This window comes from Macaca fascicularis, chromosome 6 (assembly GCF_037993035.2).
Source record: "Macaca fascicularis isolate 582-1 chromosome 6, T2T-MFA8v1.1".
NCBI classification, from domain to species: Eukaryota; Metazoa; Chordata; class Mammalia; order Primates; family Cercopithecidae; genus Macaca; species Macaca fascicularis.
The window spans coordinates 187,367,913-187,391,541 of NC_088380.1; the positions used below are offsets into that span (position 1 = coordinate 187,367,913).

Sequence of the window (23,629 nt, forward strand, 5' to 3'; positions counted from 1 at the left end):
CTCTGTCAAAACGGACCAATCAGCTCTCTGTAAAGTGGATCAATCAGCTCTCTGTAAAATGGACCAATCAGCAGGATGTGGGTGGGGCCAGATAAGGGAATAAAAGCAGGCCGCCCTAGCAAGGAGTGGCAACCTGCTGGGGTCTGCTTACTGCATGTGGTCTTCGCTGTTTGCAGTAAATCTTCCTGCTGCTCACTCTGCGTCCGTGTCATATTTATGAGCTGTAACACTCGTGAAGGTCTGCAGCTTCACTCCTGAAGTTAGTGAGACCATGAAGTCACCAGAAGGAAGAAGCTCCAGACACGTCTGAGCATCAGAAGAAACAAACTCCGGACACACCATCTTTAAGAACTGTGACACCGCGAGGGTACGCGGCTTCATTATTGAAGTCAGCAAGGCCAAGAACCCACCAATTCCGGACACAATGGGACTTCAAGTCCCAACCCCCCACGGGGAAGCTCTTTCCCCTTTCTCCACCATCCCCAGGAGAGAAGCTAGTGGGGCCCTGGGGAAGACATGTGGTCAGTAAAGAGAAGCACCTATGGGAGGCGATGGATGGCCACCAAGCTGGCCCCCAGCAGGAGTCGGTGGTGAAGCACAAGGACGTTCAGCCCCATGCTGTGTCTCAGGCCTGCCTCTCTCATGGGCCGGGAACCGCTGCTTGTGACCTGACTGGGTAAGAGATCATAGCGGGGAGACATTCCCTTAGGACTTGGAGCGGCCAAGATGGAGAATCCTGAGGTGAGGCAGGCGAGCCCTGAGCACCTGGGGGAGCAGAGGCCACCTGGGTCTGCAGAGCGGGGGTGGCAGCCACAGCAGATCAGTGACATTGTTCTCCGTTCTCTGCCCCTCTTGCTCCTGGCAGTGAGCTGGGCTTTCACCTCTGCTCTTCTGATGAGGGTGCGGAGGGGATCAGTCCTCCCTGACCCATCCTCAGGTGCTCAGCTCCTTGGTGACGTGGTTTTTGTCCCTTATTCACAGTGGTGTCCTGCACATGCACTGCTGCCCACTCAGGCTGGAGAGAGGCTGTGGGCCTCACCCGTCTGTTCCCCGGACTCACAGGGCCTCAGGGCCAGACCTTCAGAGGAAGGAATTGCTCCGAATGTAAACAGCCCCCAGGAGAGTGATTCTCAGAGGGACCCTAAGCTTGCCAGCAGAGAATGGCCCCCCAGTGGTGCCCAGGCCTCAATAGCACCCAAGTGCCAAGGAACCTTCTGGAAGTCCCAGGTTCCTGGGCCTGGGAATGTGCATCCCCAGCCATCCCCTCCTGCTTTGGGAGAGTGGGATCATGTTTTTCCAGGCGCAGCATCATGGGGAGCCACAGCCACTCTCCGGGAGCCACATAGCCCCTGCTGCCCCAGCGGTGGTTCACCAAGCTCCTGGGCTCCGCAGGCCACGTGGGGGGGGCCTGCTCAGCCCTGGAGGTTGCATATTCTGAGAGCAGTCTTTTCCCAGGAGCCCAACCATGAGTGTCTGTGGAAACAAAGGACGCTCCAGGTGAGGCTGGGTCTCCCCAGGGAGGGACAGTGGTCAGCTGAACAGTGGTCCCACAGACATCAGTTCTAATCCCTGCAGCATGCAAACCTTGCCTTATATGGCATAAAGGAGCTCTGCAGGTGTGATCAAGGTAAGGATTTTTTTTTTTTTTTTTTTTTTTTTGAGACGGAGTCTCGCTCTGTCACCCAGGCTGGAGTGCAGTGGTGCAATCTCGGCTCACTGCAAGCTCTGCCTCCCGGGTTCAAGCGATTGTCCTGCCTCAGCCTCCCAAGTAGCTGGGACTACAGCCGCCCGCCACCACGCCCTGCTAAATATTTTTTGGTATTTTTAGTAGAGACGGGGTTTCACCGTGTTAGCCAGGATGGTCGATGGTCTTGATCTCCTGACCTCATGATCTGCCTGCCTCAGCCTCCCAAAGTGCTGGGATTACAGGCCCTGCCAGGATTTTTTTGAGATGGAGTCTTACTCCCTTGCCCAGGTTGGAGTGCAGTAGCATGATCTCGGCTCACTGCAAACTCCACCTCCTGGATTCAAGGGATTCTCCAGCTTCACCTTCCCGAGAAGCTGAGATTACAGGCACCACCACGACTGGCCAATTTTTGTATTTTTTAGTAGAGATGGGATTTCACCATGTTGGCCAGTCTGATCTCAAACTCCTGGCCTCAGTGATCCACCTGCCTCAGCCTCCCAAAGTGCTGGGATTACAGGTGTGAGCCACCGCACCTGGCCAAGTTAAGGAACTTGGGATGGAAAGGTTGTCCTGGGTTAGCCAGGTGGGCCCTAAATGTAATCACAAGTGTCCTTATGAGAGGGAGGAAGAGAGACTACACACAGAAGAGAAAGTGGAAGAGAGATTACACAGAAGAGAACTTGATGTGACCAGGGAGGCAGAGACTGGAGGATGTGGCCATAAGCCAAGGAATGCTGGCAGCCCTTAGGAGCTGGCAGAGGCCAGGAGCAGATTCTCCTCTGGAGCCTCCAGAGGGAACCAGCCCTGCTGACACCTTGACTTTACCCCGTACAACTGACTTTAGACTTGTGGCCTCCAGAACTGTAGAGAATAAACTTGTGTTAGCCACCAAGTTGTGGTAACTTGTCGCATCAGCCATGGGGCATCTCCTCCCCGTGGAAGCCGCAGCCTGGTGGAGAGGCTTAGCAGGGCCTGTAGGAGTCATCTGGGGTTTGAGCACAAAGTCAGTAGCCTTGGAAGCTGCTCTTCTCTCTCTACACGGGTTGCAGCCACGTCTGCTCAGTGTGGTTTCAGTTCTCTGACAAGCCAGGGCTTCCCAGCCTGCCCCAGAGCAGGCCTTGCCTGCTGATGCAGCTGGGGCCCCGTCTGCAGCCCAGTCCAGCCCAGCCTGAGGGATTACTGAGAAGTCCAGGTGAGCTGGAGATGTGAGGTGGGGCTCACAGCTGGTGCCCAGCTTCCTCCAGCTCCTCCCACCCAGGCCCATCCTGCTGCTGCACCTTTCAGGGTCTCCACATCTGTCCCTAGACAGACTCTGTCCTTTCTGCAGGAGAGGGTAGAAACAGACCCTCACTGCGGGGTGGTCAGTCCCAGCACAGCCTGGGCAGAGCAGGCTTCGAAGCCTTTGGCAGGATGCTGGGCGCCTGGTGTGAGGACCAGGCCTGCCTCCCCTTATCCTCGTGGGGTCTGGAGGGCAAGATCAGACCTGGGTCTAACCCAGGTCCCATGCCCCCCACCTCACAGGGGTGGGCACGGGTCTGAGGTTGGTTGAACAAATGACTCACGCAGCCCCCGACAAAGCTGGCTTCCTCAGAAAAGTATCAGAGCCCTCCTCCCAGGCCCCCTCCTGTCTCCAGCCCACTCCCAGCTGCAAATCTCAGCATTGGGTGTGAGGTGGAGGCTCTGGGATCTTGACTCTGGAAGACTCCCTGGCCCTTCCCAGCACCTGTCTTCTGTGCCTCAGGTCCCATCAACAACGTGGTCTTGGCTCAGGCCCCCGACTCTCCCTGCCCCTGCCCCATGCACCTCCGAGGCCACCCTCTGTCCACCCTCCTCCACCTGGAGGCCCCCATGGCCTCCTGCTGCTGCACTCCGTCAGGACATCATGCTCCAGCCTCAGACTGCTGGGCTCTGAGCCTCGCTGGACTCTACTTGGTGGGGATGGAAACCCAGTGAAAATGGGATCTGAGACAAAGGACCCCATGTGTAGACGCTGGGCATCCCTGGCCAGGGCCCCGTCCCCGACCCCAGGCCTGTGCCTCCCCTGCTCCGCCACCTCCCCCAGCTCAGCTGCAGTTCGTGTTGGCTTCACCCTCGCAGGCCCCAGCACTGCTGACTTCCATGCACCCAGCTCAATAAACCCGAAGAAAACAGTCCCTCCAAAAGTCCCTGAATGGTGTCTGTCATCCTGGGTTGAACTTGTGCCCACCTCAGCAGTAGGAATTTTGTCAGGGAATGGAATGCTATGGGTCAGCCTTCAGGCCTCGGCCCCAGGCCTGGTGTGGGGCATAGAAAGGGCCATCTCGCTGGAACCCCATCTACTGAGAGTGGGACAGGAGAGAACCCTAAGGGAGCCACCATAAGAGGGAGTGGCTACTCACCAAAGATGCCCACATCTGCTGTGTCTCCTGCAGGTGCCCCTAGTGAGAGGTGAAGCCAGCCGGACTTCCTGGGTCGAGTGGGGACTTGGAGAACTTTTCTGTCTTACAAGAGGATTGTAAAATGCACCAATCAGCACTCTGTAGCTAGGATTGTAAAACACACCAATCAGTGCTCTGTGGCTAGCTAGAGGTTTGTAAAATGTGCCAATCAGCGCTCTGTAAAAATGCACCAATCAGCGCTTTGTGGCTGGCTAGAGGTTTGTAAAACGGACCAATCAGCACTCTGTAAAATGGACCAATCAGCGCTCTGTAAAATGGACCAATCAGCAGGACTTGGGCAGGGACAAATAAGGAAATAAAAATGCTGGCCACCCACCCCACCCCTGGCCAGTAGCAGCAATTCCCTAGGGCCCCGTTCCACGCTGTGGAAGTTTTGTTTCACTCTTCACAATAAATCTTGCTGTTGCTCAGTCTTTGGGTCTGTGCCACCTTTGAGAGCTGTAACACTTAGTGCGAAGGTCCACAGCTTCATTCTTGAAGTCAATGAGACTAGGGAACTCCGGACACACCACCTTTAAGAGCTTTAACACTCAACACGAAGGTCCACAGCTTCATTCCTGAAGTCAGCGAGACTACGAACCCACCGGAAGGGACAAACTCTGGACACACCTCCCTGCTGCTGACAGGCTGCTCGCCCTGGCACTGGTGCTTCTGGCCACTGAGCGTGCCGTGTGGTCCTCTCTGCCCTAGGGAGCCTGCTGGCCGGCATCTGCCTCAGCCCCAGCATCATGGCCTCAGCCCTTTGTAGGGACCAGACTGATTCCTGCCAGGAAACCCCCCTCACCTTCCCCACCCAGAAACGACAGGGACAGGCAGCAGGGGAGTGAAGACACGTCTGCCACATAACACCCTGGAGAATCGTGTGTCAACCTCTGTAACCTCAGTTTCCTCATCTGCAAACTGACCTGCCTGGGCTAGGGGGAGGCTAAAAGGCCCTATCCAAACGTGAGCCGGCCCACAGTCCAGGCAGTTGCTGTACGTGGCTGAGTCAAGAGAAGGTGCCTTGGACTGGAGTGTGTCCCCAGTTCAGTAGCTCCAGGCTAGACTTGTCCATGCTAACCCGATGGCCACCTGGTAACGTTCAGCGAGGTTCACGCCCTCCAGGAAAGCTATCAGCACAGGGCACTCTGGGGACTGTGGATTGGGGCTCCGGGGTCGGGGGAGACCTGTCCAAAAGTGGCTCAGGCTAGGAGCTGCAGGTCTGGCAGGCACAGCACCTTCCCCCACGGCTACTGGCTCCCTCTCCCCAGACAACACCCGTCCAGAGCCCTGTGGCTGCGGACAGGCTGCACAGACGCCACTACGCAGAGTCCTCTCTGCCTTGCCTCGTTCCCCAGGCAGAGTAGGGATGCAGCATTTTCCATGGCTGCCCAGTACTCAGCTCAAGCTTCTGTATTCTGAGCTTCAGGCCTAACGCGCTTCCACGGTTCCCAGACCTGTCCCTCAGTCACGCCACAGGCCCGTGTGGTTGTTCCCAGGTACGCCTGCCTGACCCTGTCCAGAAAATGAGCGGTCGAGCGCTCAGCCAGGCTTCCCTTCTGTGCACAGGGAGCAGAGGAGGCGTTCATGGCAGTCCCCAAGCACTGGGCACTTGGCCAGAAACAAAGGGGAGACCCTACGCTCAGCAAAGCATGAATCTATAAAAGAAGTCTGAGGCTGGGTGCGGTGGCTCACGTCTGTAATCTCAACACTTTGGGAGGCCAGGAGTCCAAGACCAGCCTGGCCAATATGGCAAACCCCGTCTCTACTAAAAATACAAAAATTAGCTGGGTTTAGTGGCATGCATCTGTAATCCCAGCTACTTGGGAGGCTGAGGTGGGAGGATAGTTTGAGCCTGCGAGGCAGAGGTTGCAGTGAGCTGAGATTGTGCCACTGCACTCCAGCCTGGGTGACAAGAGCAAGATTCTGTCTCAAAAATAAAATTTTAGAAGTTCTGCAATTCTGCATAAAGATCAACGCTCCTCATTCCTGGGGGCTGGGGTCACCAGGGAGGCTTCCTGGAGGAGGAAGCAGGGCTGAGGAATGGGTGGCAACAGACAGTGTTTGTGGGTGAGGCTATGGTGCTGCTGGGGAGGCGGGTGCGGCAGCTTGGGCTGGGGCTTTCCAGAAGCCAGAAGGCCGGGCGGAGTGGGTTGTTCCTCGTCTTGTCCTCCTGCCCTGGCCACAGCCGGGAAGCCCTGGGCAGGTGCCCGTGGACAGCTAGCACGCTCAGCCTTTGGTGGAGCACTGAGATGAGCTGGGAGGACTAATGGGAGGGAGGAGAGGTGTCCTGGGGCCCCAGGGCGAGGCCCTGCTTTGCACTCAAGATAAGAACCCAGGGCTCTAAGGGGAGGTGGTGAGGAAGGGAGCCGCCCGTCCCGTTGTATTCAAGGAGAGACACATCTGGGGTCAAATTGGAGCTGATGGGGACTGTGTTTTGGTCCTGAGTCAGCCCCGGGAGGTCCCCTCTTCCCCCCGGTCCAGAAGGTCTGAAGCAGGAAGGTGGAAAAACATTTCACATGCTCAGGGAGGAAATGCCTTCACCCCAGTTTACAGATGAGGAAACGGGCTCAGAGCGTGGCTAAAGCGTCCCAAGGGCCAGGCAGGCAGGCCAGGGTGCCCAGAGTTGCTGGCTGCTGATTCTGGGCTGGGTGGAGGAGGGGCTGACGGCCCGTGATGGGACAGGGACAGTTGTGATTACTGGCCTGGAGAATGGGGGGCTTGAAAGTCAGGAAGGCCACAGGAGTCGAGACAGAGAAGCCGTGGCTTAAAAGTGTCCCCTAGAGTTCCTGTACTGGCAGCTTAGGCCCCAGTGCAATAGCACTGAGAGGCGGGACCGTTAAGAGGTGATGAGTTGACAGGGCTGGGCCCTCCTGGGTCCATCAATGCCATCATCATGGGAGTAGGTTTGTTATCAAAGTGAGTTCAGTCCCTTCGTGCTCTCTGTGTCTGGAGCACACACACCCCGTCCTTCCACTTACTGCCATAGGATGACACGTCAGCAGGGCCCTCACCAGATGCTGGCCCCTTGAGCTCAGACTTCCTGGCCTCCTGCGCTGCTAGCCTAATACATTTCTCTTCGTTGTAAATTACTCAGTCTGTGATATTCTATGTAGCAACAGAAAACTGACGAAGATGCAAGCCGAAGTGAGGTCAGATGGGAATGGGGCCCAGTGTGAGTCAGGATATGGGCTGGCCCAGGGCGCAGAGGTCAGGAGCAGGACATCGGGGCCAGAGCTCAGGGTTACCTGGACTCTGTCAGAGGCCTCTGGGGTCTGCTGGATCTAGCCTCGCCACGCTGGTGTTTGAGGCCCTCTGCACTCCCATCCTGACCCCTGCTGTCATCCCACAGCCCCCTGCAGCCAGGTTGGTCTCTTTCATCTCCTGTGCACATGCTTCAGTCTCATCTCTCACCCTCGACTCTGCCCAAAATAGTCTGTACTTACAAAGAGCCTGCCCCTCTTTCCAGCTTTATCTCAGGAAGGACCTTCAGGAAGCTTTTCCCAACCCCTTCAGCCCCAGGGACCTGAGATTTCTCTGGATTATGGAATGCACTGGCCGGCCACTCAACACCAGAGTGAACATGCGTGTCTGGTCCCGCTGTCCTCACTGCAGGAAGCTGATAGTTGTGGGGAGAGACGGACAGTAACCAGGGCAATGAGCCGATGCATCGCTGCAGCGCAGGTCCCTTGTGGGGGATGGTGCTGAGAATGGAAATGATGCGCAAGGCCTCCCTGAGGTGGGGAGGAAGGGAAGGAGCCCACTATGGAGATCTGGGGGCGCACAGGAAGTCCCGGGGCTGAAAAGAGCCGGCCTGGCTGGAGGCAGAAGGTCACGGGGGAGGCTGGTGCCAGAGCCACGGGGAGACCCAGGCAGAGCTGGAGAGGTTGTGGCAGCAACATTGTCCTGGTGACAAGTCTGGGCTTTGTTCTGAGAGCAATGGGAAGCCACCGGAGATGCCCACACGGAAGTACGTGGGAGTGGATTAGCATTTTGGGACAGTCCCTCTGACTGCGGTGGTTAGAGGAGATTGTAGAGGTCAGCGCTGGGTCCTGGGACAGCCCTTTGTGTCATCTGATTCAAGATGATGTACTTGGACCAGGGTGGTGGCAGTGGAATGAAGAGAAGTGGATGGATTTGGGGCACAGAATCAATGAGGCTTGGGGATAAGGCTGACCGCCCAGGATTCTGGCAGAAGCGAGCAGGTGTGGTGTGCCGTTCCCTGGCGGGGACGCCTCAGACAGCAGCGACTTAGGTTGCAGGAGGAAGGCCAGGAGTGCCGCTGGGGACTGCAAGCCAGTGAAGCACTGTGTGGAGGTGTCAGGTGGACAAGTTGTCACAAGGGCCAGGCAACTCTGAGGAGGGCCCTGGGCAGACCACACTAACCATGGAGTCAAGGAACTGAGCTCACATCCACTCCATCCATATCACTGGCCATCTGGGCACTGTCACTGCTACCCCACTTCCCAGAGAGATTTCATCTGCACTCAGGACTCCAGCCATCACAGGTGTGCCCCCAGCTCCCACTCCTGCACCTCCTGCAAGGCCCTGCCCTCCCCTAGCTTCAGGCACATGCCCAGCTCCTCCCAAACACTGCACCTGGTCACCTCAGGCTCCCTCCAACTCTGGAGACTCCAGTGGAACTCATATACCTCCCCTCCCCACCGCCCCTGGCCTTCTCCTGCTGCTCCTCCTCCTCCATCCTCTGCCATGGGTGATGTCACTGTTGCCCACTCATAACAGCCAGCATCTTAGTTGGTAGTCTAGACCAGGGCTTTGCACACTCTAGACCAGGGCTTTTGCACACTTCAAGCCACGTGCAAATCACTTGGAGGTCTTGTTTTTTTTTTTTTTTTTTGAGACGGAGTCTGGCTCTGTCGTCCGGGCTGGAGTGCAGTGGCCGGATCTCAGATCACTGCAAGCTCCGCCTCCCGGATTTACGCCATTCTCCTGCCTCAGCCTCCCGAGTAGCTGGGACTACAGGCGCCCGCCACCTCGCCCGGCTAGTTTTTTGTATTTTTTAGTAGAGACGGGGTTTCACCGTGTTAGCCAGGATGGTCTCCATCTCCTGACCTCGTGATCCGCCTGTCTCGGCCTCCCAAAGTGCTGGGATTACAGGCTTGAGCCACCGCGCCCGGCCGGAGGTCTTGTTAAAATGCAGGTTCTCATTCAGCAAACCTGGGAGGCCCGAGATTCTGGATTTCTTTCTCGTTTCTTCTCTATTTTTCTCTTCTTTCCTTCCTTTCTTCTTTCTTCCTTGCTTCCTTCCCTCACTTCCTTCCTTCCTTCCCCCCTTCTTTCTTCCTTGCTTCCTTCACTCACTGCCTTCCTTCCTTCCCTGCTCCCTCTCTTCTTCCTTCCTTTTCCTTCTTCCTCCCTCCCTCCCTCTTTCTTTTTCTCTTTCTTTCTCCTCCCTCTTTCCCTCCCTTCCTTTCTTTTCTTTTAGAGACAGGGTCTCACTGTTACCCAGGCTGAACACAAACTCCTGGAATCAAGTGATCCTCCTGCTTCAGCCTCCTGTGTAGTTGGGGCTACAGACTGGATTTTGCATTTGTAAGAAGCCCGGCTACTGCTGCTGCTGGCCCTGAACCACAGTTGGAGGAGTGAGGCTTTTCCAGACCCATCCCTCTCCTCCCCGCCCCACACATCCTGAAAGCTTCTTGAGTCTTCCTCTCCTCCCTTCCTTCTACCACCTGAGCTCAGGTCCCTTCATCTCTGACCTGGACTGTGGCACCTCCTGGCACGCCTTCCTTTGCTTTCTGCTGCTGAGGGGTGTTCCGCGGTAGGAGTCACTTATCCAGTGGCGTTTCCCCACAGGCTGCAGGGTCCAGGCCTCTCCTCACCGCAGATGCTGTGCATGGATGGGGCTGGAGGATGTGCACAGAAGCGTCATGGAGGGACAGCCAAGATTAAAGCCAGGACGTGGGCTCCATCAGGGGCCATCCTATCAATCCTGGGGGCTCATTCACTCATGGAGGTCCAGTGCCAAAGCCAGGGAGAGCCAAGGGCAAGAACCCATGACTCCAGAGAGCCCCCTTGCCTGGTGCTCTAGATCAGCCTGTCTCAAGAGGCCGGGCACGGTGGTTCATGCCGGTAATCCCAGCACTTGGGAGGCCAAGGTGGGAGGATCATTTGAGGTCAGGCGTTCAAGACCAGCCTCAGCAACACAGCAAGACCCCCATCTCTATAAAAAACAGTGGATCATAGATTTTCATAGTGTGGACTAAAACCACTTGCTAAAACACACGTTTTAGTCCCAACCCTGGAAATTCTGATTCTGTGTTCCTGGGGGAGCCATCATTTTAAAAGAAAAAACAACACAAGCAAAAGCTAAGTAGGAGATGCAGACGCCACCCAAGTCTGAGCCTGGCTGTGCTTCCTCACCGATGCTGATGGCACCACCTGGTGGCCATCATGTATATGACACCAGCTTCCTGGAGGGGCGTTCTTGCACTTGGGTAGGGTCGCTGCACACAGCATCTAATCTTCCCAACTCTGCAAGAGATCCTCATCCCCATTTCACTGATGGAGAAGCTGAGACTCAAAGACTAGAGGTGACGTCTCTAAAACCCCACTTGTGGGAAGTGGAAGAGTCTGAACCCTAGCCCTGTTGTCTGTCCTATGGCTTGCAAATCTGGCTGGTAGTCAAAATCATCCAGGGAGCCTTTTTAAACTGGAGGTGAAGCCTTCAGGATCACCCATATGCACGCAGCTCCTTCCCTTCCCACGTGAGGAAGAGCTCGAAATCGCCAACGGCAGGAAGACACTCGCCACCCAGGACAAAGTGTAGGGGGCTGGGGTCTCAGGGAAAAGGCTGGGGCTATGGGGCACCTGAAGCTCAGGGAAGCTTCTGTTTACTAACCAGATACTTCAGCATTTTAACAACCGGTATGTGTGTGTGTGTGTATGATTGTGTGTATATACATACACACACACAAAATCTTACAAGTGTGGGAATAGAATAGGGAATAACAGCAACACAACCTTGGAAAATCTTGGAAGCTGAAACGCAGATGCTTTTTTTTTTTTCCTTTGAGACGGAGTTTTTTTGCTCTTGTTGCCCAGGCTGGAGTGCAATGGTGCGATCTCAGCTCAATGCAAACTCCATCTCCCAGGTTCAAGCGATTCTCCTGCCTCAGCCTTCCCAAGTAGCTGGGATTATAGGCGTGCACCACCAAACCTGGCTAATTTTGTATTTTTAGTAGAGACAGGGTTTCTCCATGTGGGCCAGGCTGGTCTCGAACTCCTGACCTCAGGTGATCCGCCCACCTCGGCCTCCCAAAGTGCTGAGATTACAGGCGTGAGCCACTGCGCCCGGCCGAAAAGCAGAAACTTGAGTGGCAACTGACTTAGCAGTGTGCCTTGGTTGAGCGCCTATGGTTTTCTCAAAATACTGTTCAAATGACAGCAAAGGAATACAGGCCCTATGGGCTCCTAACACAAAGGAGGGGACACTGATAGTTCACCAATAAAGGTTTCTGCAAAGAAGCAGAAAGTGGGTGTATCGTAGCTGGCAGCACCCCCTGGGGTCCTTAAGGCCACCCAGCCAGGGGCAGTTCAGGCGCCCTCCCAGCTGCCTGGTGGGGCCCAGCAGTGCCAGGCTGGCTAAGGCCAGGAGAAGTGTGTCTGCCCAGTACACTCCTGGTCTTGAGGGACAGAGTCAGCACTGTGGTGATGGCTGTCAGTCAACAAGTCCTGCCCCCAATATCCCAGTAGTTTCTTTCACATAAATGCTACCGGAAGCACGAGAGCCACTCGACACTCGAGGAAACACAGTTTCCTGAAAGGAAAAGACCACGAAAAAGAGACCCAAACCATGGCTCCCACAAACGCAAGGAAAATTCTGGGAATGGAAAGGAAATTGCAAAGGGAAACTGAAATTAGAATTACCAGATATTTCAGGTGAGATTGCATATTTTCTCCTCATCTGAAAGATAGCTACAACTTGCTTTTTTCTCTCTCAATGTTGCTTCTGAGATTTCTTCATCAAACACAAATCAAATCAACCAGTGAATCTGCCCTACGTTCCTTTGCATGTATGTACCGCAATTCATCGAATGACATGTGAGGTGATTCCGGGGTCTGAGTTTTCTGGTTTTGTCTGCAATTACAAATGGTGCTTAATAGCACTGTGACCTTGGAAAATTACTTTTTTTTTTTTTTTTTGAGACAGCGTCTCGCTCTGTCGCCCGGGCTGGAGTGCAGTGGCGCGACCTTGGCTCACTGCAAGCTCCGCCTCCCGGGTTCACACCATTCTCCTGCCTCAGCCTCCCGAGTAGCTGGGACTACAGGCGCCGCCACCGCGCCCGGCTAATTTTTTGTATTTTTAGTAGAGATGGGGTTTCACTGTGTTAGCCAGGATAGTCTTGATCACCTGACCTTGTGATCTGCCCGCCTCGGCCTTCCAAAGTGCTGGGATTACAGGCATAAGCCACCACAACCGGCCCGGAAAATTACTTTTAACTTCACCCAGCTTCTGTTTACAGATGCTTATTTGGAAAATGAGGATAACAGTAGGAGAACCTACCACACAGGTTTGTGATGATTAAATGGATTCATAAATGCAAGCCTTCAGAATAGTGCAGTGGTTCTCAGTTGGGCCTGATTTTACACCCAGAGGACAGCTGGCAATGTCTGGAGACATTTTTGTTGAAATGACTGGTGGAGATGCTACCGGTGTCCAGTGGGGCAGAAGCCAGGGACGCTGCTAAGCCTCCTGCAATGCACAGGACATCCCCCCAGAGAACTGCCCAGCCCAAATGTCAATAGGCCATGGTTGAGAAACCCCGAACAGTGCATGGCACAAAATATGAACTCAACCAATATTCGTTATTTTTTAAGAGCTGCAATGAAAACTATTTTCCTTATCTTCGATGTACAAGTGTGAGAGTCTCACAGAAACTATCACTCCCTTCAAATACTCATGGAACATTTACCAAAATTGTTTTATTTAGCCGTAAAGAACATCTGAGTAAATTCTAAAATGTAGAAATCGTATAGAATATTTTCTCACCATGAAGCAATAACTGAGAAATTAACTACCAAGGGGAGCTTCTTCCTGCTCCACCCCACCCTCCCTTCACCTACCCAGAATTCCAAAGCTATCTGGAAGGTTTACAATTTCATAAGTAACTATTTGTTAGAGAAGAAACACAAAGTGAAATATTAATTTATAAAGTAATATAAATAAGAACGTTATATGTTAAGAGCTACTGAGTACAAGGGAAAACTCAGGAAAATAGTCCTATGAAATTTTATAAAATAAAGAAAATTGAAAACAAATCAGCTAAGCACTTACTTCTAGAAAGTAAATGAATAATAAAATAAATACCAAGAGAGTGGGAGGAAATTCATAAAAATAAAAAAGAAATTAATGAAATAGAAAAGTAGGCTGGGCGGGTGGCTCACGCTTGTAATCCTAGCACTTTGGGAGGCCAAAGCAGGCATATCACCTGAGGTCAGAGGTTCAAGACCAGCCTGGCCTACATGGCGAAACGCTGTCTCTACTAAAAATACAAAAATTAGCCAGGCATGGTAACGGGTGCCTGTAATCCAGCTACTTGGGAAGCTGAGGCAGAGAATTGCTTGGACCCGGGAGGAAGAGTTTGCAGTGAGTCGAGATTGTGCTACTGCATTCCAGCTTGGGTGACAGAGTGAGACTCTGTCTCAAAATAATAAATAAATAAATTTAAAACTTAGCTGGGTGTGGTGGTGCACCTCCTAGTCCCAGTGATTCAGGAGGCTGAGGTGGGAGGGCCACTTGAGCCTGGGAGGTCAAGGCTACAGTGAGCCATGACTGCAGCCACTGTACTCCAGCCTGGGTGTGAGACCCTGAAAAAAAAAGGAAAGAAAGAAAGAAATACAAAAGTAGCATCCATAAATGAGTGCTTTCTAAAATGCCAACAAAATACACCAGCAAAATACTCATGTTAAGGAAAGCTCTGGCTGGGCACGGTGGCGCACACCTGTAATCCTGGCACTTTGGGAGGCTGAGGAGGGAGGATTACTTGAGGCCAGGAGTTCAGGACCAACCTGGCCAACACAGCGAGACCTCGTCTCCATTAAAAAAAAATTTAAGAGATAAGAATTTTTTAAAGCTAATTAAAAGGATATAGTAACATAGACAAAACTCTGCCAAGTCTAACTTTAAGGGGGAAAAATAAGCAACAGATATGGGTAATGTTAGGAATGAGGAAAGAGATATAACCACAGGTATGCAGGAAATTAAAAACTGTAAGAAAGAACTGTTTAATATGACATATTATCTACAGCCTCTCATCCCCAAAACTCCACGAAAACTACAGTAAAGGAGGGGATGCGCAAAGAAACCCACAAAACAAACTTGGGAGAACAGAGAGGAGGAATGACAATAAAGTTTTGGAAGATGAAAAGTAGGTATTTGAGTCATAACTGACTTAGAGTTCAGACAACGTAAATTAATCCAGAAGAGAGGAAAGCTGAGAAACAGGATGAAAATCTCAAAACCCAGCCCCTGCCCCACAGCGGGGCCCTATAATCCATCAGGATCAGCAAAGCAGCAGTCCTGGCCACCCAGCCCTCACTCCACACACAGTCCTGGCCACCCAGCCCTCACTCCACACACAGTCCTGGCCACCCCAGCCCTCACTCCACACACAGTCCTGGCCACCCCAGCCCTCACTCCACACACAGTCCTGGCCACCCCAGCCCTCACTCCACACACAGTCCTGGCCACCCAGCCCTCACTCCACACACAGGCCCTGGCCACCCCAGCCCTCACTCCACACACAGGCCCTGGCCACCCCAGCCCTCACTCCACACACAGTCTTGGCCACCCCAGCCCTCACTCCACACACAGGCCCTGGCCACCCCAGCCCTCACTCCACACACAGTCCTGGCCACCCCAGCCCTCACTCCACACACAGGCCCTGGCCACCCCAGCCCTCACTCCACACACAGGCCCTGGCCACCCCAGCCCTCACTCCACACACAGGCCCTGGCCACCCCAGCCCTCACTCCACACACAGGCCCTGGCCACCCCAGCCCTCACTCCACACACAGTCCTGGCCACCCCAGCCCTCACTGCACAGACAGTCCTGGCCACCCCAGCCCTCACTGCACACACAGTCCTGGCCACCCAGCTCTCACTCCACACACCCTAGCACGGTGCCACCTGCCCTCAGCAGCAGCAAAGCCTGGGAGTGTCCCACACCCTGCTTTACCACCAAAGCTCTGGTGGGCTCTGCAGTGGCAGCATCTGCAAAGCCTCATGTGTCCCTGCCCCTACCCAGTGGCGTCTGCCCCTTTTTCCCATGCAAGTCATCTAGCAACACCAGGCCAACCAGCAGGGACCGAAAGGGTACCCCAGTGGCACCAGAACAAAGCACAGGAGACTAACATTGCGAGGGCTCAGAAAACTAAACTGCCATCAGAACTGAAGCCCACAAGTAGACAGAACCTACATGCTAACCCGGGCAACTGCCCGCTGAAACAGAAGACTGAAACAGGATTGAGGATCCCAGATCCCGCACAGTGGCTCAGGCCTGTAGTCCCAGCGCTTTAGAAGGCCAAGGTGGGCAGATCATGTGAGCTCAGGAATTTGAGACCAGCTTGGGTCACATAGCAAAAACCCCATCTCTACAAAAAAATACAAAAACAGGCTGGGCATTGTGGCGTGCGCCTGTAGTCCCAGCTACTTGGGAGGCTGAGGTGGGAGAATCCCTTGAGCTTGGGAGGCAAAGGTTGCAGTGAGCCAAGATCATGCTACTGCACTCCAGCCTGGGCAAGAGAGCCAGACCCTGTCTCAAAAACAAAAACGAAAACAAACAAACAAGAAAACGAACAAACAAAAAAACCGGCCATGCGCAGTGGCTCACTCCTGCAATCCCAGCACTTTGGGAGGCCAAGGCGGGTGGATTACAAGGTCAGAAATTCGAGACCAGCCTGGCCAACATGGTGAAACCCTGTCTCTACTCAAGATACAAAAATTAGCTGGGCGTGGTGGGGTGCACCTGTATTCCAGCTACTCAGGAGTCTGAGGCAGGAGAATCGCTTGAACCCAGAGGTGGAGGTTGCAGTGAGCCAAGATCGCACCACTGCACTCCAGCCTGGCGACAGAGTGAGGCTCCGTCTCAAAAAAAAAAAAACGTATTCAAAGAAATCGTGGCTGAAAATTTTTCGTACCTGGCAAAAGACATAAACCTACAGATTCCAAAATTGGGGCGACCACAAAGATATTATTATTTTATTAATTGTTATTACTATATTATTATAGTTTCCAGAAGTTTAGTTATGATGTGTCTTGGCGTGGATTTCTTTGGAGAAAGGATCCCAGAGTGCTGGGATTACAGATGTGAGCCACCATGCCCAGCTGGGATTTTGTTGTTGTTGTCTGTTTTTGAGATGGATTCTCACCTTGTCGCCCAGGCTGGAGTGCAGTGGTGCGATCTCAGCTCACTGCAATCTCCACCTCCTGCGATTCTCCTTCCTCAGCCTCCTGAGTAACTGAGATTACAGGCGTGTGCCACTATGCCTGGCTAATTTTTTGTATCTTTAGTAGAGACAGGGTTTCAACATGTTGGCCAGGCTGGTCTTGAACTCCTGACCTCGCGATCCACCTGCTTTGGCCTCCCAGAGTGCTGGGATCACAGGCGTGAGCCACCGCACCTGGCCGCTTGTATCTTTTTGAGAGTGGCTCAGCATAATGTTCTTGCAGTTCGTCCCCGTTGCTGTGCGTCTTGATAGCTCCTTTCTCTTTACTTGCTGAGTGTGCTTCACGGTTTGGATGCATCAGTCTGTTTCAGCATTTGTCTGTTGAAAGATATCTGAGTAGTTTCTAGTTTAGGGATATTATGAATGAAACTGCTATAAACATTCATGTACAATTTTCTCCACAAAAATAAGTTTTCATTTCTCTGTGACAAAGGCCAAAGAATATAATTACTGAGTTTTATGGTAACTCCATTCTTAGTTTTGAAAGCAATTGCCAACCTGTTTTCCAGATTGGCTGTATCCTTTTACATTCTCACTGGCAATGTATGAGTTAAACTGTTTCTTTGCATCCTTGCCAGCATTTGGTGTCATCGCTATTGTTTATTTTGGTCATCCTAATAGGTATATAGTGATACCTCATTGTGGTTTTAATTGGTATTTTTCTACTGACTAATGATGCTGAACTTTTTTTTTTTTTGAGACGGAATCTCGCTCTGTTGCCCAGGCTGGAGTGCAGTGGCACGATCTCGGCTCACTGTAAGCTCCACCTTCCGGGTTCACGCCATTCTCCTGCCTCAGCCTCCCAAGTAGCTGGGACTACAGGTGCCCGCCACCACGCCCGGCTAGCTTTTTGTATTTTTAGTAGAGATGGGGTTTCACCAGGTTAGCCAGGATGATCTCCTGACCTTGTGATCCGCCTGCCTTGGCCTCCCAAAGTGCTGGGATTACAGACGTGAACCACTGTGCCCGGCTGATGCTGAATTTCTTTTCTTTATTCTTTTTTTTTTCTTTGAGAGAGTCACCAACCTCCGTCTCCCAGGTTCAAGCAATTCTCCTGTCTCAGCCTCCCAAGTAGCTGGGACTACAGGCGCGTGCCAAAAAAAAAAAATTTTTTTGTGTGTGTTTTTAGTAAAGACGGGGTTCCACCATGTTGGCCAGGATGGTCTCCATCTCTTGACCTCATGATCCGCCTGCCTCGGCCTCCCAAAGTGCTGGGATTACAGGCGTGAGCCACTGTGCCCAGCCAACATCGAAATTTTTTTAGGTGTTTATTTGGCATCTGTATGCCCTCTTTGATGAAATTCCTGTACATACCTTTTGCATATTTTCTGATTAGATTGTTGGTGTTTTTAATGCTGAGGTCTGAGAGTTCTTTATTTATTTGAAATGGAGTCTCGCTCTGTTGCCCAGGCTGGAATGCAGTGGCACGATCTTGGTTCTCTGCAACCTCCGCCTCCTGGGTTCAAGCAATTCTCCCTCCTCAGCCTCCTGAGTAGCTGGGATGATAGGCATGCACCACTATACCTGGCGAATTTTTGTATTTTTAGTAGAGATGGGGTTTCGCCATGTTGGCCAGGCTGGTGTTAAACTCCCGACCTCACGCGATCCGCTCGCCACGGCTTCACAAAGCGTTGGGATTACAGAGTCCTTTATATATTTTAGATACAATTCCTTTGTCAGATATGTGACTTGGAAATATCAACTCCCAGTCTATAATTTGTCTTTTCAGACTCCTAACAGTCTTTCATTGAGCAAAAGTTAATTTTGATGAAGTCCAATTAATTGACGTTTCCTTTTATGGATGGTGCTTCTGGTGTCAAGTCTAAGAACTCTGCCTAGACTGGGTCCTTAAGATTTTCTCCTATTTTTTTTTTTCTAGATGTCCTGTAATTTTACATTTAAGTCCAAGGTCCATTATAAGTTAAAAACTGTAGAAGATGGGAAGATTAGTTCAGGATTTTTTTTGTGGGATTTTTGCAAGATGAATGTATAATTGCTCCAGCACCATCTATCGAAAAGGTGACCCCTTTCTCCATTGAATTACTTTCTCCCTTCATCAAAAATTAATTGAGTAGGCCGGGTGAGGTGGGTTACGCCTGTAATCCGAGCACTTTGGGAGGTTGAGGCAAGACAATTGCTTGAGGCCACGAGTTTGAGACCAGCCTGGCCCACATGGCAAAACTCCATCCCTACTAAAAATACAAATTAGCTGGGCATGGTGGCACGCGCTGGTAGTCCCAGCTACTGCGGCTGGGGAAGGGAGGCTGAGGTGGGAGGATCGCTTGAGCTTCCCCAGAAGGTGGAGGTTGTAGTGAGCCAAGACTGCACTCCAGCCTGGGCGACAGAGTGATATCCTGTCTCAACAACAACAAAAAATGAATGGGGTATATTTGTATAAATCTGTTTCTGGGTTCTCTGCCTCACTGATCAATGTGACGCATCTCTCCTCCAGTACCACACTGTTTTAATTACCGCGGCTAAGAGTAAAGACTTGGCATCTGCAAGAGTGATGACTCCCACTTTATTCTGTTTAAATATTGTTTGGCTATTCTAGAGCCTTGCCTTTCCCATAGAAATTTTGGAACAAGCTTTTATCTATTTAGAAAATCTTGCTGAGATTTTAATAGAAATTTTGGTACACCTATAGACCAATTTTGGGGAGAATTTACGTCTTTACTATGTTAAGTGTTTAGTCTTTCAAATTTTGTTGCTGTTGTTGTTGAGACGAGGTCTCCCTATGTTGCTCAGGCTGGCCTCGAACTCCTGGGCTCAGGCAATCATTCTGCCTTAGCCTCCTGAGTAGCAGGGATACAGGTGCGCACCACCTTGCCCCAAATCTTTGCTTAAGCCCAATAGTTTGGGACCAGCCTGGGCAACATAGCAAGACTTCACCTCTACAAAAAAATAAAAATAGGCTGGGCGCAGTGGCTCATGCCCATAATCCCAGCACTTTGGGAAGCTGAGGCGGGCGGATCATGAGGTCAGCAGTTCGAGACCAGCCTGACCAATATGGTGAAACCCTGTCTTTACTAAAATACAAACATTAGCTGGGAGTGGTGGCATATGCCTGTAGATCCAGCTACTTGGGAGGCTGAGGTGGGAGAATCGCTTGAACCCAGGAGGCAGAGGTTGCAGTGAGCCAAGATCGCACCACTGCGCTCCAGACTGGGCGACAGAGGGAGACTCTGTCTAAAAATAAGTAAATAAAAATATAAAAATAAATTAGGTGGATGTGGTGGTGTACACCTTTAGTCCCAGCTACTTAGGAGGCTGAGGTGGGAAGATCGCTTGAACCTGGGAGGTGGAGGCTGTAGTAAGCCATAATTGCACCACTGCATTCCAGCCAAGGCAACAGAGCGAGACCCTGTCTCAAACAAACAAACAAACAAAAAAAACCGTTATGTTGTTAAATAAATAAAGTTTAATGAAAAAAATAAATGAAAGAAATTTAAAGAGCAATTGACCAGAGCTAGAGATGGGCGGGGGAGGGGTGGGTGTGGCTATAAACGTTGGGGTGATGACACAGGTATCTTTTCTTTCTTTTTGAGGCAGTGTCTCGCTCTGTCACCCAGGCTGGAGTGCAGTGGCGTGATCATGGGTCACTGCAGCCTCAACCTCATGGGCTCAAGTGATTCTCCCACCTCAGCCTCCCGAGTGACTGGAACTGTCGGTGCTACCGCGCTCAGCTAGTCAGCTAGTATTTTTTATAGTGATAGGGTCTCACTGTGATGCCCAGGTTGGTCTTCAACTCCTAGGCTCAAGTGATCTTCCTGTCTCCGCCTCCAAAGTGTTGGAATTACAGGTGTGAGTCACTGTGTCCGGCCCAGGGAAGTATCTTTTTTTTTTGAGATGGAGTCTCGCTCTGTCACCCAGGCTGGAGTGCGGTGGCGCGATCTCGGCTCACTGCAAGCTCCACCTCCTGAGTTCACGTCATTCTCCTGCCTCAGCCTCCCGAGTAGCTGGGATTACAGGCACCCGCCACCATGCCCGGCTAATTTTTTTTTTGTATTTTTACAAATACAAACAATTTGGCCTCCACCAAATTTGTATTTTTAGTAGAGACAGGGTTTCACCGCGTTAGCCAGGATGGTCTCAATCTCCTAACCTTGTGATCCACCCGCCTCGGCCTCCCAAAATGCTGGGATTACAGGCATGAGCCACTGCGCCCGGCCCCAGGGAAGTATCTTGATTGTGGTGGTGGACACCTGAAGCTACATGTAACAAAGTTGCACAGAGAGCCCCTCTCCCCCACACACATGAATGAGTACATGTGTAACTGGTAAAATCTGAATAAACTCTGTGACTTGAACCAATGTCAACTTTCTGGGTTCGAGATTGTATTATAGTGGCCAAGTGCAGTGGTTCATGCCTATAATCCCAGCACCTTTGGGGGCTGAGGCTGGTGGATCACTTGAGCTCGGGAGTTCAAGACTAGCCTGGGCAACACAGTGAAATCCCACCTATACAAAAAAAAGAAAAACGAAAAGAGGCCGGGCATGGTGGCTCACACTTATAATCCCAACACTTTGGCAGGCCAAGGCCAGTGGATCACCTAAGGTCAGGAGTTTGAGACCAGTTTGGCCAACATGGTGAAACCCTGTCTGTACTAAAAATACAAAAATTAGCTGGGTGTAGTGGTGTGCGCCTGTAGACCCAGCAACTCAGGAGGTTGAGGCAGGAGAAAGCTTGAACCTGGGAGGCAAACGTTGCAGTGAGCCAAGATCGCGCTACTGCACTCCAGCCCGGGCGGCAGAGCAAGACTTTGTCTCAAAAAGAAAAAAAAAGAGAGAGAGAGAGATTGTATTATAGCTATATAAGATGTTAATTTTGAGCGAGGCACACCCTTTTTTCATATATTATCCCATTCTCACACTTTCTCCAAGGGGGTGACCCGAAGGCCTACATCCCAGTATGGCTTCTGTGGTCTAGAGCTTATGAACTAAAAGACTATGATTCGCGTGAGGAATAGAACAGTTGCAGCAAACAAATAAGCAGCGTAACTCAGAAGGCAGGAGGATGGTGGAGTCACAGCGGGGCTGCTCCCTGCCCGTCTGCTTTTCCTCTCCTCAGCAGTCCCTCTGCTCTGGAGGTAGAGTGAGTTACAGCTCAGCTCATCTGGGAACCCTCTGCCCACTGACTGAAAATGATCTTGTCCCTGCTTTCTAGGTTTATTTTCTTTCATGGTTACGCTGGACTTGGGAATTTCAGCACCTGCTTCCTGCTGGTGTAGGCTTGGGGGGTTGGGCGTTGCCTTTGAGGTTAATTATGTAATTGCAGGCCATATTTGTGGTTTCTTTGGCAATACCTTTCCCTCCTAAACCTAGTAGGCATCTGGTCTGTTCTCAACCTATTAGTTCCATGTGAAAGTACTCATTGCTGGCTGGGTGCGGTGGCTCACGCCTGTAATCCCAGCACTTTGGGAGGCTGAGGTGGGTGAATCACCTGAGGTCGGGAGTTCAAGACCAGCCTAACCAACATGGAGAAACTCTGTCTCTACTAAAAATACAAAATTAGCCGGGGGTGGTGCCGCGCGCCTGTAATACCAGCTACTCCGAAGGCTGAGGCAGGACAATCGCTTGAACCCGGGAGGTGGAGGTTGTGGTGAGCCAAGATCGTACCATTGCACTCCAGCCTGGGTAACAAGAGCGAAACTCCTATGCAACAACAAAAAAGAAAGCACTCATTGCCAAAGATCTTGTCTGGACACAGCTTTTAAATATTAAGACTCAAGTCCTTTACCTATTTGCTTTCGTGTTCTGCTTGTTATCCAGTTTCACAATTTAACGAATCTGAGGCCATTTTTGAAATCATCCGCTTGGTTTAGAAGCCAACACCCTCAGTCCACTTTTGGCCAGCAGGCTCTGTCCGTGTCTCTGCACGGCAGAGCATCAGCCTTGTCTTCCGTCACACATCCACCACTGGATTCTGGTGGCATCAGTCTACAGCTACTGTGCCGTCCCTGCTTCACAAGACGCTCAGGACCCCACCAGCCTTCCTGCAGCTCCCGCTCTTACTCTGACCTCGTGGCCCTCATTCTCATGGTCCCAGATGCCAGCTTCCCGCTCCAGGCAGCAGGGTGGAAGACAGGCTCAGGAGGAGGCGGCGATAGGTGTGGCCTCCCTTGGGTATGGGAAGAGTAGGTTCCACTCATCGGAAGAGGTGTGAACGTGGATATCTGGTGATCAGGTATTTGGACCGTGTCAGAAATGTTTGTCTGTTCAACAAAATTCATGCCCTTTCTTCCACTGTACAGATTTATTGCCGGAAGCAGGTGCTCAGACAGAATTGAGCACGTGATTTCCAGGCTTGTGGAAATCTTCCCAAGTCTTCTTTGCTTTTGGCGGGGAGGTATGACTGGTTTTTGCGAAAGGGCCGGGAGACGAAGTGATGTGGGTGGCTTCGGGCTGAGCTGGTTAGGAAGCACTTCGGCTTTCTTTCTTTTTTTTTTGAGACGGAGTCTCCCCGTCACCCAGGCTGGAGTGCAGTGGTGGGATCTTGGCTTACTCCAAGCTCTGCCTCCTGGGTTTATGCCATTCTCCCCGCCTCAGCCTCTCTAGTAGCTGGGAATACAGGTGCCCGCCACCACGTCCGGCTAATTTCTTTGTATATATAGCAGAGATGGGGTTTCACCGTGTTAGTGAGGATGGTCTCGATCTCCTGACCTCGTGATCCACCTGCCTCGGCCTCCCAAAGTGCTGCGATTTCAGGAGTGAGCCACTGCACCTGGCCCATATTTCAGGATACCCCAACATTTTTTTTTTTTTTGATACGGGGTCTCGCTCTGTCACGCAGACTGGAGTGCAGTGGCACGATCTCAGCTCACTGCAAGCTCTGCCTCCAGGGTTCACGCCATTCTCCTGCCTCAGCCTCCCGAGTAGCTGGGACTACAGGCGCCCGCCACCACGCCAGGCTAATGTTTTGTATTTTTAGTAGAGATGGGGTTTCACCGTGTTAACCAGGATCGTCTCGATCTCCTGACCTTGTGATCCACTCGCCTCGGCCTCCCAAAGTGCTGGGATTACAGGCGTGAGCCACTGCGCCCGGCCCCCAACAT

The 23,629-nt window shown here is 51.9% G+C and overlaps 1 protein-coding gene across 1 annotated transcript in view; it reads right to left on the reverse strand.

Moving 5' to 3' along the window:
* Positions 1-23,629, reverse strand: part of LOC135971533 (uncharacterized) — a 49,395-nt gene that overhangs the window by 13,931 nt on the left and 11,835 nt on the right. The window contains exons 3-4 of the mRNA XM_065547211.1: positions 4,066-4,209; positions 152-1,473 (exon numbers count right to left, since the gene is read on the reverse strand). The gene's annotated coding sequence lies outside the window, so the exon portion shown is untranslated. The remainder of the gene's footprint in view (positions 1-151; positions 1,474-4,065; positions 4,210-23,629) is intronic.